The sequence below is a fragment of the Sus scrofa genome, chromosome 13, assembly GCF_054392235.1.
Source record: "Sus scrofa isolate SSC_HxYL_T2T_F1_AM1 chromosome 13, Sscrofa_HxYL_maternal_Yorkshire_Landrace_v2.0, whole genome shotgun sequence".
Taxonomy (NCBI): Eukaryota; Metazoa; Chordata; class Mammalia; order Artiodactyla; family Suidae; genus Sus; species Sus scrofa.
Window position 1 is genome coordinate 28,122,044 of NC_139395.1, and position 18,339 is coordinate 28,140,382.

The 18,339-nt window shown below is 42.7% G+C and overlaps 1 long non-coding RNA gene across 1 annotated transcript; it reads left to right on the plus strand.

The window, feature by feature from the left end:
• The first annotated feature begins 1,198 nt into the window (after positions 1-1,198).
• Positions 1,199-9,861, plus strand: LOC146397226 (uncharacterized). The gene is made up of 3 exons (XR_014822530.1): positions 1,199-4,181; positions 5,020-5,240; positions 5,759-9,861. It is a non-coding gene; the product is annotated as an uncharacterized LOC146397226 (long non-coding RNA).
• Positions 9,862-18,339: the final 8,478 nt, after the last annotated feature.

The following is an 18,339-nucleotide window of genomic DNA, read 5'->3' on the forward strand; positions in this document are numbered from 1 at the left end:
CCTAAGTTACCTAGATGATGCATTTGCTTCTTCTGATTGTCCTGTTGCCATGAGCGCTGTGGGAGCAAAGACCTTGCCGACTAGGGGCGTACCAGCCCCTGGTAGGTACTAGTTGCTCAAGAAATACTTGCTGCATGGGACGCCATGAAAGATGGGAGAGCCTTGCAGGGCTGTTCTGCAGATCAGGTGGTACAAGTTTTCTGAGAGGACTTTGGAAAGGATAACACTATGCACTTAACACATTTTTAAGGCTTCCCTACCTTGTTCACAAAGCCTCCCTTTCCCATTGCCTCACATGGAGGCATCCTCTTCACCGTCTTTTCTGGAAAGATCTGGCATTTTTGTCACACACCTTAACTCCTGATACCTCTCACTAGCAGGAGTTTCAAATGAAACGGGAGAATTTGAAGCAAGAATTGGAAATTGGAGTTCCTGTTGTGGCTCATTGGGCTAAGAACCAGACATAGCCCCCGTGAAGATGCAGGTTCAATCCTTGGCCTTGATAAGTGGGTTAAAGATCGGGCCTTGCCGCGAGCTGCGGCACAGTTTGCCGATGTGGCTTGGGTCCGGCATGGCTGTGGCTGTGGCTATGGCATAGACCTCACCTGCAGCTCCGATTCGACCCCTAGCCAGGGAACTTCCATATGTCACAGGTGTGGCCTTAAAAAGAAAAAAGAAAAGAATTGGAAATTGCTTGTCACCAAGATATTCACAAGTACAGCATCAGGGCTTGTGGCATGTTGATGTTGGGCGTTCAAGCTGCCCACAGTTTCCCTGTGCCACATTTGGCTTAAAGAAAATGGCCTCTCGTGCCTGGTTTGGGGAGGTGGAGGTAGAGGCAGAGGGTTCAGCTTCGAGTCGAGTACCGCTCTTGTCCCTTGAGTTCCTTCAAGACACCGGTGCTGTGATCAAGGATGGCAGTGCTGATCATGAGCCACTGAGCACATCGTGCCTGTATGCGATGTAAGGATGTTTTTTGGTTTTTGTTTGCACCTACCTACCTTTGCTGCAAGTGTTCAACCTTTACTATTTATAACTGTTTCAGGCTTCAATCAACATGTGTCATCTGTTGGCTTTGAAAGAGCTTGATTTAAATTGTGGAGGGAAAGGAAGGGGGTTTCAGAAATCTCAATCCATTATACATGTGGAGAAAGCTGTGTTTGTTTTTTGTTTTCAGGAGAGTGAAAATCATCTGAGAGAGACACAGCCAGGCAGTGCAGGGCTCTGATTTCAGATGGTGAAAGCCCTCCTCTCGGCCACCTGGGGCCTCTCCCCTCCCCACTCTCAGGGTTTTCAGGAAATTAGAAGGGGTTCAAGTTTTGGTGGAAATTGGAAGCCTCTTGTTTAAGAAAATGAAGCCAAATCTTGGATTTGGGGAAAGAAATTACTTTACCTGGGCTCTCACAATGGATAGGCTGGCTCCCTCTTTACTGAAGTGTACAGATTTTTGGTAAACTGACTCAGGAAAGGAGATTGCATATCCAACCTGTTCCTCCCCCATCCCCAGAGGACCAGTTGCCGCCTACCTCCTAGGACATGGCATTGCTTTGTCCAGCTCCAAAGAGAAACCCTCACAGAGTTGCTCATCTCTCCTGAAACAGAAGTATAGAGCACAAGGATTTTGATGCTCGATGCAAAAATCCATTGATTATATTCTTTTTAATTTTTAATTTGAGTGACTTTAAAAATGAACAATTGAAACACCAAATCTCTAATATGGACTGTGCCTTAAAATTCAGCAAGTTATCTGTAACAAAGATAAGTATACTGACTCTATAAACTCTCTTAAATTTACACTTCTTACTGAGATCAACTCAGAAATAAGAACAAGGCACTTTTTTCCTCTTCTGGAGAATATAAGGGTTCTTACAGGGAGCTTTAAAGAGGAGAGGTGAATTAATTAGACCAGGAGAAATCACCAATTAAGAGCAGCTTTAAAATAGGGCTCATTCAGACAAGGGGTTAAAACACATCTCTCTCTTTTTTTTTTTTTTTTTTTTTGTCTCTTTTTGGCCCCACCCGTGGCATATGGAGGTTCCCAGGCTAGGGGGGGAGTCAGAGCTGTAGCCACTGGCCTGCGCCACAGCCACAACAACGCCAGATCCGAGTTATGTCTGTGACCTACACCACAGCTCACAGCCAGATCCTTTACCCACTGAGCAAGGCCCAGGATCGAATCTGCATCCTCATGGATACTAGTTGGGTTCTTAACCTGCCGAGCTACAATGGGGACTCCCACATCTCTTTTTTTCAATTGAAGTTATTTGTGTTTTCAAGGAAAGAATTATAAACAAAAGGTAGATCCTACATTCCTAAGGGGTTCCAGGGTTTTGTATTGTGTCCTCTGACTCAAGGCAAGATTGCCAGGTGGGCTGGGGCCATCACCAGACAGAATGTTCTTGAACATCATGCAAGGGATTCTTTGGCTTCTTTGCTTATTTTGGAGGGTGGAAAGCCTTTCCTGACTTTGGTGGAGAAACCAACATTTGAGGTCCCATGTTCAGAGAGAATTTTTTGTTCCTCTGACTGCTCTGCACGGCTTCTTTGGGAATCTTTAGTTCAGAATATTTCATCTTCTATTTAGAATAAATACAACATCAGCAAATTGAAGAGAACTTTCCTAGAGGCTGATTGTGTGATGATTTCCCCTATACCCTGATCTTCCTATTCTCCAAATTAAAAATAAATTCAAACCCTGAGCTTTAATTTTGTGCTGTTTAATCCCATATCTAATGTCATATATTGCCTTGTGTCAAGCCTTTATCATTTTTTGCCTTTATGCATCCCAAATTTTTCCTTCTTGACCCCCTTCCTATATCTCCATTCTTACTTTATGTTACCACCAATTTTTTTTTTTTTTTTTTTTGGTAAAATACCATTTTGAGTCAGTTACCTCTTGCTTAAAGTGTTGGTGACCTCTGTTAAAGTCAGATTCCTTCACCTGGGGTTCAAGGCCATGGCCCCATCCTACTCCTGACAGATTTCATGAAGCATCTCAAGGCTCATGTTGGACGATCATCCATACTGTCCCTTGACTCTTTAACATGCTCTGCATCTTCTCTCTCCTCTTCCTCTTTACTTAGCCAATGCAATTGCCTCCTTTTGAGACCTGACTCAAATACTACGAAGGAAGTTTCCCTTTACCAGCCCTGATTAAAGTAATCCCTCCTTTTTAATAAACTCTACCTCTTGAATGTATTTGATTTTTTTCTTTTTTTTCTTTTTTCTTTTTTGACTTTTATAAGCTGTGCCCAAGACTAACTATATGACTTAAGATCCCAGACCATATCTCACAATTTTGTGTACCCCCTTCACTGCTGAGCTTGCCACTTACACATTATAGGTATTTAGTCATATCTGTTATTTGCTCTCAAAAGTGAGGTACTGTTCTTGCTCATCAAGAGGAAGCCTGAGTGGCTCCTGTTTCTAAGGAGTCAAATGAGCTTTTCTCTTGAGCCTCAGCAACCGTGTCAGATCACTTTAGTTTCAGGATATGGGATATTATATTCCAGGCTCTGAAAGGTCCATGGAGGAAAGTGTGAAACAGATTTGGAAAAAGGGGTCATGCTAGATCTGGAAAGGAGGAGAGAGGGGTCACCCATCTCAGCTTGTCAGTGACATACCTAGGGGGCAGTGTGTGCCTCAGGGGCACGCAGTAGCAGCACAGAGAGAATTTAAAACTGCTATGAAATGGACATGGAGCTGTTCTATTTCTTATCATCACCGAACACTAGCATTTCTAAACAATGAAAGTGATAAAGTGCTCTTTCCTCCCCCAAAATATATTTTTCCATGTTTACTGTTAAATTTTAATGGTATATGTAAGCTCCAAATTAGTACATCATTATACTGTTTAAGGAAGGCTGTTTTCTTCATAGACGTTAATTCCGAGAAGTCCCAATTATGCAGAGGGTTCACATGACTTAAGTTATCCACTCAACAAGGACACAGCCATTCTGGGACACTTCTCCTGCTTCAGGCACAGCTCACATCTCTACCTGTGACTTTCTTGAACTTAATGATTATAAAAAGGAATAACCCCAGATTTACATTAATTCCGTCATTCTCTGAGACAATTTGTGGGTTGTTTTCTTTTTTTTTTCTCTGCGATGCTCATGGCATGTGAAGCTTCCCGGGCTGGGGATGGAACCCTCGCTACAGCAGTGACCCAAGTCACAGCAGTGACAATGCCAGATCCTTAACCCGAGAGCCACCAGGAAACTCCCATTTGTGGTTTTTTTATTTGTGTTTAGCATTTGGAAACTTCACATACATGATTTTATTTGATGACTGCATATTTTAGTTTCTTTTCTTTCTTTCTTTTTTTTAGGGCTGCACCTATGGCATATGGAAGTTCCCAAGCTAGGGGTCAAATTTCAGCTGCAGCTGCTGGCTTACACCATAGACACAGCAATGACAGATCTCAGTCACATCTTCAACCTACACTGCAGCGTGCCACAAAGTTGGATCGTTAACCCCGGGGATCAAACCTGAATCCTCATGGATGCTAGTCAGGTTCTTAACCTGCAGAGTCACATAAGAACTCCCACATTTTAGTTTCTATATGAAATACGTTTGTTCCATTTCATGATTATCACTGAATATAATTTTTTCATGTAGAGGAGGGGTATGTCAAAAACGATTAACTCTGAGAGTCAGGTATACTAAGAATTCCTGTGCATCATTGTGTTTGTTTTGCTGAAGAACAGTTTCCAAGGAGGTCTCCAGAGAAGGCTCTACACAGATCTTATCGTATTGGAGGGGCTTTTTCTATCCATCACCTGCAAACACCTGCAAGATATAATCACTCCCCTACCCTCTCCTGCCCTGCTCTATATCATTCTTTTTTTTTTTTTTTTTTTTTTTTGTCTTTTGGTTGTTGTTGTTGCTATTTCTTGGGCCGCTCCTGTGGCATATGGAGGTTCCCAGGCTAGGGGTCTAATCGGAGCTGTAGCCACCAGCCTATACCAGAGCCACAGCAACGCGGGATCCGAGCCGCATCTGCAACCTACACCACAGCTCACGGCAACGCCGGATCCTTAACCCACTGAGCAAGGGCAGGGACCGAACCCGCAACCTCATGGTTCCTAGTCGGATTCGTTAACCACTGCGCCACAACGGGAACTCCCTGCTCTATATCATTCTTACCCCAGTTAGGTTTTCTCCATAGCACTAAACAACCTCCTGATATGTTATACATGAGTGTGTGTGTGTGCATGTGTTTGTGTGTGTGTGTGTGTGTGTATGTTTGCTGCTAGTTTTTGTCACCTCTGCTAGTCTCAGGTTCCATGGAGTCAGGAAACTTGATTTATCAGTGCTGTATCCTGGGCACCCATCAGATGATCTGCTATGTGGTCGATGCTCAATCAATATCTGAATATTTATTGAATAAACGAATGAATGAGAGATGTGTCAGAATAAACCCCACTTTCATTTATTTTCCTCTCTCTGGAGCACCTCTGAAGTGGGAAAAATAAACAGACCTTCAAATGGGTTACAATGGGGATTCCCACATCTCTTTTTTTCAATTGAAGTTATTTGTGTTTTCAAGGAAAGAATTATAAACAAAAGGTAGATCCTACATTCCTAAGGGGTTCCAGGGTTTTGTATTGTGTCCTCTGACTCAAGGCAAGATTGCCAGGTGGGCTGGGGCCGTCACCTATCTTTGCCTCTCTTAAAGAGCATGGTTTTCTTGAAGTAGATGGAAAGTTGCCTCAAACTTCCCTACCCATTGGTTTAACCCTCAAATCAAACTCAGAAAGTTGGCAGTATAATAAAAATGACCCTAAAGTGAGACTTTATAGTTGGGCCCTTTCATATGTCTTATCTCAATGAATACCTAAAAAGCCGTTTTATAGATGAGCAGATGACAGCACTGCGATCATTTGGGCATGCCCCCCCCACCCCCAGGCCTGAGAAGGAGGAACAGCTGGGGCCTGCGTGCGAGGCAGAGCCCAGCCTTCTGTGGGACCTCTCCTTTCCACACAGTCACTGCTGCTTTGGCACCTGCTCCTGCCAGCACATGCTGCCGCCAAGTGTGAGATGTCCCCGCACAGCTGCGAAGTAGGGCGGAAGGGAAGAGCAAAAGGAATGGCACAGAAGAGCTGGGAGCCCAAAGTGAGGCTTTGGAAGGTGGGGGAGCCATGCTGGCTCAAATCCTGCAAGAACAGAGAAGGCGGTCCTCCCGGGGAGGAAGTGTAGGAAGCCTGTCGTCCACAGAGTCAACTGTGTCCCGGCCGTGTGTTATGTTAAGTCTGCCTCTGCGAAGGTCCTCACTCTTTTCTGTATCACTGTGAGTTACCCTACAGCCCCACTTAAAAAAAAAAAAAAAAAAAAGAATTCATTAGATGCTTTAGAGACATTAAGTCAAAATTTTAAGTACTTTTTTTTTTATTCAAAATTTAAAACTCTAGGGAGTTCCCATTGTGGCACAGCGGAAACAAATCCGACTAGTACCCATGAGGATGTGGGTTCCACACCTGACCTCGCTCAGTGGGTTAGGGATCCGGCATTGCCGTGAGCTGTGGTATAGACCAAAGATGTGGCTCAGATCCTGAGTTGCTGTGGCTATGGTGTAGGCCGCCAGCTCTAGCTCCAATTCAACCCCAGCTCCAATTCAACCCCTAGCGTGGAAACTTCCATATGCCATGGGTACAGCCCTAAAAAGCCAAAAAAAAAAAAAAAAAGGAAGAAGAAAGAAAGAACAGTTTAAAGTTCTACTAATAAAGTTATACCAATATTACAAAGTTGTAACAGCACTAGGGAAAGTCAGCAAAGCCTATCCCTAAATTTCATAGTACTACAAAATCTCTTTCATTTTTTTCTGGGTCCTTTCCTTTCCAGTTCTTTTCCAAATGCAAGCCCATTTTTACAATGGGATGTGCCTGTGCCTTTAATATACTAGAATCTAGTTCCCGACAGAGGTGTTTCCACCGCCACAAGTGTGAGCAAGGTCTTGCCAAGGTCATGGAGGAGATGAAGGGAAGATAGCACCCCCAGTAGATTTATATTTAGGGGGAGATCACCCCAAAGCCAGAGGCTGAGCTTGTAAGATAGAAGACTGGATTTGCTACCAGAGAATAGACTAAGAGAAGAGAGAACAAAAGGGCCTGAGAGATTGGATCAAAAACATGGAAGGTAGGTGGGGCAGAGAAAAATGAGGGAAGAAAAAGACATTAGTGGGAATTAATAAAAAGATGACTTGCATCTTCCTGACATTTAATTCGGCTACCTTGTGTGAGCCACAGCCTGTATCTGGACAGTTTCTCCATGAAATCGGGCCTTTCTGTCATTTTTCGACAGGCAGAGTAACGAAGATGGCAAAAAAAAAGACTGACTTCAAATCTTCTCAAAGATGGGCTTGGCTATACATGTGAGTTCAGATGTTGCAGAAATTGGTCTGTCATGAATAATGTTTTAGGAAAAACTGACACGTCATTCCTCATTGATTTCCGAATCAATGAGAGAGAGACCGAATAGAAAACAAAACGTGTAAACTGTCAGGAGGAAGAACTCACAGAAAAGAAAGCTGGCAGTGTCTTTTAAACCTCAGTAAGATAACCTGAAGGCTAACAGAATTTTTGAGATTTTGATCACTTTGTGTGTTTTAGGCTCTTAAATCATTTCTCTGATTACAGCTCATGGCCAGGTGTTAGATTTTACTGTGAATTATGTTACCCATTTCAGCTCACTTTGGGCTTTTTCGTGTTTTTAAGGTCGCACTCACTATATATGGAGGTTCCCAGGCTATGTGTCAAATAGGAGCTGTGGCCACTGGCCTACACCACAGCTACAGCAGCACCAGATCCGAGACGAGTCTTTGATCTACACCACAGCTCACGGCAACGCCAGATCCTTAATCCACTGAGCAAGGCCAGTGATCGAACTCACATCTTCATGGATACTAGTCAGATTCATTTCTGCTGAGCCCCAACAGGGTCTCCTCAACTCATTAAACTGTTTCTTCTTGAGAACAGACTATACCCAGGTAAGCGCCATAAGTAGTTGGGCACAGCCATACTGAAGACGCCTTATTGAAAACAATGGTTCCTCTAGTTGATAGCATTTAGTTCATAGAGGTCGTTTATGTCATGTGGCTATTGGAGAAAAAGGTTTTAGTGTCTATACTGGGTGACACCAGATGGCTGTTTCTCTCTATGTTTCATTAACAGCCTAAAATAACCTGCATGATACTCTCCCTAGCTGTGGAAGCAGTCCAAAGCCTGGCTGAATTGTTGTGATGACTTCCTGTTCCTGGTGGCCTGTTTCTAATAACCTGTGCAATAATATAATAAGAGTCATGATTCAAAATCATTGGGGAGTTGGGTGTCCTGGAACAAGACCAGGCTGGCCTTAGCACCCCCCGGCCTAGGTGGGTTCAGAACTCTGAAATGGCTGTCCAAGCCTTTCTGTTGATGCCAAAGTGAGCAAATATCAGAGACTGACCCTCTAGGGTGGGTCTAGAATTGACAGTCTTGTCACTTCTCTAGATGATGACAAGTGTCTGTAGTGATGGTTTTCAAACTTCGCTACAGATTGCAATTTACTGGAGAGCTTCTACTATCCTCTGAGTTCTGAGCTCTACACACATGAAACCAGGATGTCTAAGACTAGGGCTGAAGCATCAGTAGTTTAAATCATTTCCCAGGTGGTTCCAGTACAGAGCTATAAAATAAGGTAAGGTTAAAAAAAAATTCATGCTAATGAGAAATGGTGGTTACTCTAGGAGTCCTTTAGAGCAAAGAGAAACAGAAAAGACTTCCTTGGCTGGGAGGAAGGAGGGGTGCTAGGCAGAGGGGACAATAGAGACAAACACAGAAATAAGAAAGTGTGCGGTGGGACAGGGCAGAGTTCTTTCTGGCTGTAGCCTGGAGGCACAAGGAAAGAGCAGGGGAGAATGTCAGTGAATATCAGAATGTGCTGGCGTTTCCGGCCATACCTCCCTGAGAGCTCCCAATCTCATCAGAATGTGCTGGAAGGGACCTTGGATGCCAGGCTGATGAAATCTTAGTGGAAAACTGGTATTGCTTTTCATAAATAGAGGTTTAACCTTAGGAACCATAAAAATAAAACAAACTGGTTTCTTGTTACATATTCTCACCTGCCAATGCTTCTTTCTGTCTTTAATACCATTTGCAAATCTCCCTGGGAAAAGAGGGTGATTTGCAAGTGGTGTTAAGACAGAGTGGCACTAAGCCTAAGAAGGGTGGTGGCCCTGAGGGTGGAGGCGAGGGTTGGGAGTGGGATGAGCCAGGCATGCACTCCCACAGACACTCCCAGTCTTTGGCCGGTGGCCCTTGTTGCCGCTGCACGGGGTGATGGGCATTTTGTCAGTATGGCCTCGGAGGATGCAGTCAGAGTCTGCCATCTGTCAGCTTCAACACTAAAATACCTATAAGGGATTGGCTGCGAAATAAGGTACAAATCACATCAGCAGATCTTTGAAGGTGCTTTCAGAGCTAATCATCCCCTTTTATTTTGCCTGCGGAAAAGGCAGATCCTGATGGTTTGATAATCCCACGAATAACGTACTTGTTCTCAGAGTGAATGAACTTAACTGGTCACATACAATTTAACTAAATATGCTTGGATTTAGAGATTGCCGTTTTCAAAATGCTATATTGAATAGCAGGAGAATTTGAAATGTCATGGAATTTGAAAATAGTGTGCTGTCTGGCAATAGTTTCATATGGGCAGAGTTTATTTTGGTGACAATTTGATTAGGTTTGAAGCAATGGGAAAATTGTGGTGTCCATTTATAGATGCGTGAGTATGTCTGTATTGTGTTCATTTAACTACAGTAAATGGAACTTTCCAAAGTAAAATTTTGAGTTTACTAGGCAAAGAAAGTAATGAAAAAAATAAGCCTGCAATCATAGAACAAACATTGTGACCCTATTGTTAAAGTTGGAAACCAACAGGTAAGGAACTGTAATTCTCTCTCACCCTCTGGAGTTCTCTTAAAGCCTGTGAGAGGCAGAGTAATGACTGTATTTGGGTTACACGCTGCTTTGATTATGTAGACTACTAGTAAAAGCCAATCTGCTGCCTCCTACAATTGCATGTCTGAGGCATTTGGCTGATAAGAAGGAGTTACTTGATAAGAAGAACTAACAGTCCTAGGCTGACCTAGGATTGTTAGTGAAAACCAGTAGTACTGGAGATAAACAGGCTTCTGCTCTTTTCGCAAACTCATCGAACTCATCTGTGCCCCTTTCACCAACAGCACTTACTATCTTTATCTTTTTCATTGTCTTCTCTCTCTTTCCTGGCTGTGCCCTCTTTAGAATACCAAATGAAGAGCTCCGGTCTCAACCTCCCCATTTTAACCACCCGTATTACCAGTTCTAGTTGTAGTGAGAGAAAAGCTCAGCAGTGTCCAAGTTAAAGATGAATAATGCCTTCTGGTTACCAAGTATCTTTTAGGTGCCAGAGTCTGTGCCAAGCATATCACTTAAGCTGTGAGAGAGCTTCAGATTCGCCGTAATGTTATTGCTATTTATTATCACTGCAGATGAGGAAGCCAAGACTCAGAGAGCCTTAGGGGACCAGCTAGAGTTTGCATGGCTAATAAAGGATAGAGCAGGACTTCCAAGAGGATGGGTCCCCAAAACCTGGTTTCCTCTGCCTCTCTACACTTCCTCCAGATGCCTGTGCCTGTTTGTTCAGCCCCCTGGGTTATTTGGTTCAGTGAATTCTGAGTGCCTTGGAGAATCACCCCAGGGATGGCTTTGATAGTCTGTGTGAAGCAAAGCAAAGCAAGAGGCATGGTGCTGCTGCCCCAGATGAGCTGGCATACAGGACAGCTTGTGTCTAGTAGCCAATATCCACAGATCCACCCAAACGTGTCATGACTCAACACAACAATAGTTTGTTTCTTAGTCATGTGATCGTCCAAATTGAGGGCAATTTAAAGTTGGTAGGGAGTCAGGAGGGGAAGGGGACTCAACCCCATGCAGTTATTCAGGGACCTAGGCTCACTACGGCACTGTTATCCTCAGCACGTGGCTTCCAAATTTGTCCCTGTGGTCTCCCTTCCAGTCAGCGGGAGTGGGGCAGGCTGAGAGGTGTGTACATGGGAGGTTTTTACACACCAAGCCTTAGAAGAGGTATACATGCCTTGCACTCCCATTTCATTGGCTAGAATTCCATTGCATGGTTCTGCCTCAGTGCAAGGAAGGCTGTGAAATATAGTCAAGCTAGGCATCCAAGAAGAAGAGATAGTTTAGAAAGTGCTCGTAGCAAGGAGGCAGAGGAAACTTCCCTGGTCTAGGAATGCAGAGGGTAAGGATTTGGTCCTGATGACACATTGTAGAGAGCCCCTTGATTCTGAAAATCAGAATCCTGTCCCCTTCTGTTTTCCACTCCATTGGATATTTAAGATCAAAATTAAAAATAAATAATGTGAGTATGCTTTGTAAGCAACTTGGGACTTTGGATGGGAGAGGAGACAACATTCTAGATTGGGATGTAGACTCCAAGTCCAAATTCCTTTTTTTCTGCTACTTCATGGCTGTGCAGGCATGACTCACCCATTTGCGTTTTCTGAGCTGCTTTCCCGTTAGGAGGAAAAGCACCTGCCTTGCCTTCTTTATCGGCTTCCAGAGTATATACAAATCAGTGACCTCTGGGAAAGTGTTTGAAAATCACTACATATCAAATTTTAAAAAACATTTATTGGAGTGTAGTTGATTTACAATGTTGTATTACTTTCAGGTGTACAACAAAATTGAATCAGTCATACATATAAATATATCCTTTATTTTCCCCATATAGGTTATTACTTGAGTAACCTATATGGGGATTGAGTCGATTTTCCTTAATGCTATTTCAGTAGGTTCTCGTTAATCCTCCAATTTATGTAATAGTGTGTATATGCTATTCCCACCCTCCCGATTCTTCCCTCCCCTCCACAGTGTCACCCATAGTAACCATAAGATTGGTTTTGAAATCTGTGAGTTAGTTTCTATCTTTTAAATAAGTCCTTTTGTATCACTTTTTATTAGATTCCACATGTAAGTGATCTCATATGATATTTGCCTTTCTTTCTTTCTTTTTCTTTTCTTTTTTTTTTGCTTTTTAGGGCTGTACCCGCAACATATGGAAGTTCCCAGGCTAGGAGTCAAATGCCACAGCAACGCAGGATCCGAGTCGCATCTGTGACCTACACCACAGCTCACGGCAGTGCCGAATCCTTAACCCCTGAGGCCAGGGATGGAATCTGCATCCTCATGGATCCAAGTCAGATTCATCAACCGCTGAGCCATGACGGGAACTCCCGACGTTTGTCTTTCTCTGTCTGACTTGACTTAGTATGATCATCTCTAGGTCCAGAAATTTTTGTTTTTGATATTACTGGGGACTATTACCTGGAGGATGCTTTCTGAACCCACACTCCCTGCTTTGCTCTCTCTTCTGAAGTAGGGTATTTATGCACGAACATAATATTTTCCTCAAGAAATTGAACTAGATGTCTCAGCACACACCATGAGTGACTGTAAACTCCCAAGGGACCGGCCTGAATCACCTCCGGTAACGTGAACGCCGCACCATGCCAGGTGTGTATAATCACTGCCTGACTGATACTGAAAGACATTCAATTTTAAAACAGACCCTCTGGCCAAAGACAAAGTGACTCGGGGGCCAGCACAGTGACAGTGACTCTGGCACGTCACCTGGAGCTCTGGGAGCTGCCATTCTTTCTTGGCAGGTAGGGTTAATCCTGAGTGGTGATAGTCAAGCTTTCTTATTTGCTAAGTCACTTCTCTGAGTTGATGGTATTAGTCACTTAAGCAGACTCACACTTTCTGTCTCAAGTAGTTCCAGAATCAGAGTGATTCATTGAAAGTTCTCCTTTTCCTCTTTTCTTTTTCTTCTTGGACTCTCTTGAAACTTCTTCATTCCAGCCAAGGCACTCATTACCTTCCAGGCTGCCTCTGAGCGGAGCTGTGTGGAGGGATGATCATCTGGCCTGGCTTTTCATTCATTTCTGGGCTCACTCAGCTCTGAATCGACAGGCAGAGCTTGCTCTGCTAATTGTGGTGTGGGATGACTCACTCATTCTTCTGGGTTGTTGCAGGTGAGGCTGCATCTGCTTTTTCAAGCTTTAATAAGTAACAAGAAACATTAGAGAAAAATCAGGAAGGGACTGGCTGCCTTTAGCTCTAGAAGGGTTGCCAAAGTACCTGGTGGTACTGACCATCAAACATAGGCTGGTCTTGACTTTACCTACTCGCTGAACTATCAGCAGAGTGTCATTCTTGAAATAGCCCCTCCGAAAAAAAAAAAGAAATTGCAGATAAAGCACTTGCAGAGAAGTAACTCTGTGCATCTCAGACTTTCATGTGCATGGAAATCGCCTGGGATTTTCTTAAAATAAAGATTCTGATGCATTTGGTCTGAAGTGGGACCTTGGATTTTGCGTTTTCAATGAGCTCCCCGGGGATGCTGCTGGTCCCCCTATGATGTTTGAAGGAGGAGGAGAGCTGTTGAGGCAGGGGCCATTCTTACCCAGGCCTCAATCTTTATGCATATTTTAAGATAATGTGGTTTCTATAACAAGAAGTAATAACCAGGCTGCTTTGCAGAAATAGATAAAAAAAAAAATGCAATCAGGAGGAAAGTGGGATCTTTCATGTTTTTTCAATCTACAGTATTTTTCAAAGTTCCTCCTCTAGGTCATTTGAATTTACATAATTTAGGCAGCTCCCATTCTAAGATTGCAATTACCTTGACAATGAACAAGAAAGTAACCAAACCCGAGCCCGTTGCATCTGAGCCATGGTTTGGGCATCACTACCATCAGTTACCCCAAAGAAAGGATTGTTAACCCTAAGAGCAAGATGTGTCAGGATCATAGATGATTAAGGATCTGGGTTGGGATCAGATGCTAACTCAGTAATGATTTTGCCGAGTACCTTGGGAATTTTGCCATATCCAAACCAGTATTGGAAATACCACATTACAAATACATTTGTATGTTTCAAAGGGGAGGTGGAACCAAATATCTGTACCTGTGTTAATAACAGCCATGTATATGGCACTTCTTGGGTACCAAGCACTTTGCAAACATCAACTCATTTTAATCTTACAACAACCTTAGGAAGTAGGTAGTAGGATTGTGTCCACTTTATAGATGAAGTCTCTGAGTCACAAAAAAGGTTAAGTACATTCTCCAGATCAGCTGTGTGCAGCTGCAGAGCAAATTCTCTTATGTTTTTCCTGGACTCAACATACAGCAAGGACAGGTGAGTTCAAATTTAGATTCTGCTGTTTCATTTATCCTTTAATAAGTCCCCTGGTCGCTGTTTTAATCCCATCATCTGTGAAATGGGCCCGATGATGCCAGAGAACCTCTTAGGATTGTAGGGAAAGGATGGAGATAAAATAATGCACGTGAAATTTTAAAATTATATACAACTGTACAGATTCAAAGATTAGATGGATGCATTGATTACTCATTATATTTTGAATCGTGTATAAGTAGCCAACTTAAGCTTCTTTGGTCTCTGTTTTTATATTTCTGCTGCTTCCTCAAGAAGAACTAGTTTTTGCCTGGACCCTTAAATGAAAAGCACACACAAAAAATCTTTTTGGATTTGTTTTCGGAAAATATAATATTCTGCAGAGACTAAAAACCAGTACATGGCTCATCGGCCGATTTCCTTTATTCCTGTTTTTGATATGATTCTCCATAGGTTCTTCTCTAAAGTATCAGCCCATCTGGATTGAAATGATCTTCCAACACCTCTTATGTTTAACTCTTCATTTGGAAAGGTGTTTTGTGATGGAATCAGTTTTACTGCAGAACTTTGCATTCGCATTTAGATCATGATTTTTCCTGTTACCTTGCCTCATCCCAGCATAGTTATCATTCTTCAAAAGCCGTCACTTTTCTTAGAGTTTTAATGTTCCAGCTGTGCACATTTTTCTCCCTCCGAAATTTGGCCAGAGTTAATGTAGGGTTTCCCTCATAATTGTATTATTACATCCTTGCTTAGCCCAAGAATTCAGGGGACATAGGAATACGGAATTAGGAGAAAAGATTACAGCAATTTTGCTTGTGCTGCTGAGGCCAGGATTTCTTTGTCTCTGATTCCTGCATGCAGGTAATGGAAATGCCTCCTAATTATTAAATCACAAAAAGTATAATTAGAGATTAATTTCCTTTTCTTTTTTTTTTTGGTCAGAAATCCATAGAAGGAAAGCCAAGTACATTTTAAAGCAGAACTTTATTCTATTTCATTTAATTGAGCCAGATCAAAATCTGTTTCCTTTTCGGCAACAGATCACGATAAGTCTTTCAGAGTAAATGTTGGAGCTAGATACAATTAGCTGTCTTAAATAAATTAGCAAATTCAAACCAGAGCAAAGATGGAGTGAATTTGACATATGCAAAAAGGTAACGGTTTAAGGCTGATTTAATAAAAGGAGAACCATCGGACAATTGCATCATCATTTTCTTTTAAGTGTGACTTCTAAGGTAGGGTTCTGGTGTGGCCAGAATAAGCAAGTCCAATAGTTAATATGTAGTCTTGTCTTCTGGAATATCACTTGTCTTCTCTGGTCTTGTTTCAGAGCAAACATTAATAGAGAAGGGTGGTCTGTGAGGACCACCTACTTCCACGATATCTAGGTGTATATTTCTGGTTTCAAAATATGCAGACATTGCAGAGTCATGGTCAGAGATGCAGACCTTGAGGTCAGAGAGCACACGGCTACAGTTCTTAGCTGTGTGACCCTGAGCAAGTTACTTATCCCGCCTAAGCCTCTGTTTCCTCATCTGTACAATGGAGCTGGTAAGTGCTGACCCCAAGGCTGTGCAGTGGGCATTATACTCTCATAGTGTGTGGCGTGTCATGTATTTCTTAAAACATGTTCGAATTGTTTAGATGAGTTGATTTTGACATCACTTTATCTTTGATCTACTGTTAATCCACTTGGGATCCTGATAGCTCTAATATGTTTTCTTAGACTTTTCAACAATTTCAAAAAGATCCTACATAGATTATGAGTTTCTATCAAACCAGCCCAGACCCCAGAGCTATGGTACATCTTTAATTGAATCTACTTTCAATTACACACACACACACACACACACACACACACACACACACACACACACACACACACACTGGCCTTTGTTTATGGAAAGGACTTGTTGAAAGATCAAAGTGTTATGGCTTCTAATATGGAGCCAAAAGGAATTCCTCTCTGAAGACCGTGTTTGTGACCTAGGGAATTAGTGTAGGGGCCTGCACTTCATCCCAAGGACACTATTGCTTTTGGTTCATTTTGTTTGACATGCTTATATAAAGTAAATTGGGGAGGAGTTCCCACCATAGTGCAGTGGATTAAGAATCCAACTACACGGAGTTCCCCTCATGGCTCAGTGGTTAATGAACCTGACTAGGAACCATGAGGTTGCGGGTTCGGTCCCTGGCCTCACTCAGTGGGTTAAGTAAGGATCTGGCATTGCCCTGAGCTGTGGTGTAGGTCGCAGACGTGGCTTGGATCCTATATTGCTGTGGCTGTGGCTGTGGCTGGCAGCTGTAGCTCTGCTTCTACCCCTCTCACCTGGGAATCTCCATATGCCGTGAGTGAGACCTTAAAAGGCAAAAAAAAATAAGAATCCAACTACAGTGTCTTGGGTCACTGTGGAGGTGCAGATTCAATCCTCAGCCCAGTGCAGTAGGTTAAAGGCTCTGGCGTTGCTGCAGTGATGGCTCAGATTCAATCCCTGTCCTGGGAACTTCCATATGCTACAGGTGCGGCCATAAAAAAAAAAAAGGTAAATTGGGGAAATACTAATAAATAGGAAGATGAAGAAATGACACCCCAAACAAAATCTCAATCCCCACACTAAAATACTCAATAGTCTGGCAATTTTTATAACTTTAGGTGTGTTAATGTTGTTAATTGTGATCATACTATACAGATAATTTTATATTCTCCCATATATATGTGTATATATATATGTATGATTTATATATATATGTGTATAGATATCCTCCCTTTATTTACACATATAAATATATCATTACAGAGGTTGTTTTAATGGCTGTGTAACCTCTCATTGAATGGATGTGTTGTCAATTACCTGGCCAACCTTCTAGAGGAAACACTTTTGCTCCCCAGTTCCTTGCAGTAGTGCACATTGCTGCCACGAACATCTTTGTAGTCACCAATGCTGGGCATTCATGGCTGTGGTCACCCAGCCCTGCGAGTGCCAAACCTGTGAAGTTTTTTAGAGCTGGACCTTGGTTGATGCAGATGCCGTCAGTTTCTCACACTGCATTTCCTGATGTTGTTAGATTCCTCAGGCTCCAGATCCAAGTCCAAAGCTGGCCTCTGATATTTCTGTCCTTTTTAAAGGCTGGAAGGTCAGGAAAGCAAAAAAGGTTTCAAATGGCAAGAGGGTACCCACTGCTCAGGGAACTTGTGCAGATGACTGTGTTCCTGGAGTCAGAGGTTCTGATCTCTCTGAGAAATACTATTGTCCCTAACATGTCACCCTACCATTCCCTCTTCTGTTCCAGAAAACCAGTCATGTTAACCTCACCTATAAAGAAACACAAATTTCAGGTCTTTTAGTGAAAGTCTTCTTTTATCCATCTCTTAAATTAGATAATTCAGTCCTTTCTTCCAGCCCCCCCCCCCCCCGTCTTTTCTTTTCTTTTTTTTTGATTGCCTGAGACATGTGGAAGTTCCCAGACCAGGGATCAAACCTCTGCCACACAGTAACAACAGTGACTCCATAATCCACTGAGCCACCAGGGAACTCCTCTTCTAGCTGTTAAAGCCACCCTATCCTACCTTTTTGTTTTTCTAGGTCATTAGAGTCAATTTAATTCATTACTGTTCACAGACTCTCTGCTATGCCCTACTTGTGCTCTACATTCTGGGATTTGGGGAGTTTAATATAAGAAAAATATTCTTTTTTGGTAGGACTGATACTCATCTAATAGGCGTGGTATCAGCATACCAATTGTTGAAATACTGATATATACATTTGTACTGATTAGTGAATAGTTACTACCACTCTGTCCCCTTAAAGGGCTTCCATTCACCCTTTAACTTCCACTATACCCTGGGAGCCCAGCCTCTGCTCAGCCTTACTGTAGCTGTGGTGTTATCCATGCAGATGGGTTTCTGCCTATAAACAGATAGGTGAGTGTGTGTGTGTGTGTGTGTGTGTGTGTGTGTGTGTGTGTGTTTAATACCACCTTTGCTTCTTCGAATTGGAATTTGATTCTGTAACTGCATTTCACGGAGAGCATGCAGCTCCTCTGGTGGTGTGAATAGCACTTGATTCTTCCCACTCTTCCTCAAGTCTTTGGT